The sequence below is a fragment of the Scylla paramamosain genome, chromosome 30, assembly GCF_035594125.1.
Source record: "Scylla paramamosain isolate STU-SP2022 chromosome 30, ASM3559412v1, whole genome shotgun sequence".
Classification (NCBI taxonomy): domain Eukaryota; kingdom Metazoa; phylum Arthropoda; class Malacostraca; order Decapoda; family Portunidae; genus Scylla; species Scylla paramamosain.
The window spans coordinates 7,241,615-7,244,114 of record NC_087180.1 but is presented as its reverse complement, the minus strand read 5'-3'; the positions used below and the strand labels follow the sequence as shown (position 1 = coordinate 7,244,114).

General features: G+C 42.9%; 1 long non-coding RNA gene across 1 annotated transcript in view; it reads left to right on the top strand.

Annotated features, from left to right (window-relative positions):
* LOC135116057 (uncharacterized) overlaps positions 1-2,500 on the top strand; it is a 10,367-nt gene that overhangs the window by 1,052 nt on the left and 6,815 nt on the right. The gene's annotated exons all lie outside the window — the stretch shown is intronic.

Sequence of the window (2,500 nt, the reverse complement as noted above, 5' to 3'; positions counted from 1 at the left end):
TTGAAATGTACTTGTATCGAGTTGTATTCCATCGTGCCCTGTTAAACGGAGTGTGTTAGCGTACGTTAGATTAGATTGTGTTTTGTACATTATGTTAGGTTAGACTGTCAGGTTGGTTTAAGTTAAATTAGGTCAGATTATGTAGGTTAGGTTAGGTTAGATTAGGTTATGTAGGTCAGGTTAGGTCAGGTAAGTTAGGTTGTGTTTTCCAGGTTAGGTTGGGTTAGGTCGGGTTTGATTAGGTTAAGTTAGCTTACGTTGCGTCATGTTAAGTTAGTTTTAATTCTGAATGTCATTTTATTTTCTTCATATAAAGGTTATTTATTTATTTATTTATTTATTTATTTTTCGATCTTTTTAGCAATATGTGTAGTTAATGTTTTGGCGAGAATTGTTGAGTCTTTGTTGCTGCGCCTTGTAATCACCCAGTCCCCATTCATTCCCATTCATTCCCATTCATTCCCATTCATTCCCATCTTGGTATGTCATCCTTACTCTCTCATTCCCACTCGGTATGTCCCTTATCTTCCTACTCCCACTCGTTATGTAATCCTCGTCTTCCCATTTCCCACTCGATATGTTTTTATCTCCCCATTCCCACTCGCTATGTACCCTCATCTCCCCATTCCCACTCGCTATGTACCCTCATCTCCCCATTCCCACTCGCTATGTACCCTCATCTCCCCATTCCCACTCGTTATGTACCTTCATCTCCCCATTCCCACTCGTTATTTACCCTCATCTCCCCATTCCCACTCGCTATGTACCTTCATCTCCCCATTCCCACTCGTTATATACCCTCATCTCCCCATTCCCACTCGATATGTGCCCTTCCCATTCTCACTCATTGTATATCCTTATCTTCCCATTCCCACTCAGTATGTTCCTTATCTCCCCATTCCCACACGATATGTCACTTCTTCCCATTCTCTATATATATCAATATGTACCCTCAACTCTCCATTCTTATTTGATATGACCCTTCTCCCCATTCTCACTACTTATGTAATCCTCATCTTCCCATTCCTTTTCATTACGTCCCTTATTTCTCCATTCCATATCTCCCTATTCCTATTTAATATATAAGTTCCATTTTCCTGTTTTCTCTACGTATATCTTATTTTCCCCATTGCCACTAGTTATATAATCCTCATCTCCCTATTCCCATTCGAAACGTCCCTTATCTCCCCATTTCCAGTCGGTATGTAATCGTATCACCCTATTCTCACTATATGTAATTCCCATCTCCCCATTCACTGCTAAGTATATACCCTTATTTCCCCATTCCCATTCAGTATGTCCCTTGCATCCCAAATCCTACTCGTGTCCCCTTATCTTTCCATTCCTACTAGTTCTGTAATCCTTATCTGTCCATTCCCACGAGGTATACAGTCCCTAACCCTTTATTCTCATCACCTTTAGCCTTGTATTCATTCTCATGAGCTAAACCATCCCTCACTCAGTCCAGTAGTCATACCTTCCTTCACTGAGTCCACAACATTCGTATCTTCCCTCACTCAGTCCACTTCCCTCACCTTCCCACTCCGCTCACGGCACCCTCTCCTATGCCCTGGGTCCCTGATGCCACTCACGGGGACCGTCCTATTCTGAGCCTCACGAGCAGGAGGGGACATCCACGAAAAACACATTAAATAAACAAGGTCATCAGCTCCAGTAATTAGCCCCGAGTCCCTGGCCTCTCCTAATGGCGGGATCGCGGGACTGCCAGACAGGCGATCACAGTTTGGTTTCCTCTGGACTTGAGAATTTACGAGTTTGGGCAGATTCCAAGACTCAGTAGAAGGAGGAGGAGAAGGAGGATCAGTAGGAGGAGGATGGTCTGGTGGGGATGGCTGGGTTGATAGTGGTGGTGGAGGGGGAAGGTGGCACGGGTGAGGGGTGTCAGGTGGTGGTCGGGGATGTGAGCGTGTGGGGAGGTGGCGGTTTGGAGGAGAAGAGTAATGATCACCTGAGAGTTGACGTGACCACCTCGTCAGTTGAACGACCTAAAAAGTGACCCTGGGTACTTAATTATTTACTTGTCTTTCATCGTGTTTCTTTGTTTTGTTGTGCCCTGTCTTGTCCTTGTGTGAGTGGTGACAGACAAGGTGGGACGGGCTTCTCTTTCTGTTAGCTGGTTTGTCCTATATCGTCGTATCGTTTAAAGTTTCGTATTTTAAACATTATAGCGTTTCATCAGGACTTTTCAAGGGGCACGATTAGTCGGATTCTCGTGTTATTATTTATTTTTTTTTCTTTAGTAAAGATGTAGATTCCGTAAACTATCACCAGAATCATGAAAGCACTACCGAAGACCACAATAGATTACACTTGAGTCAGTTGAAAGCAGTCGAGTTTATTGAGAATACAGTCCCAGGGTGTGTTGAAATGTTGAAATCTTTATAACTCTTTCCACTTGTTTAAAATCTGAAATTTAGCAACATATGAGGTTTTTGTTTGTATATTAATTTGTCTTTATTCTCTTCGACTTTGGGTACAA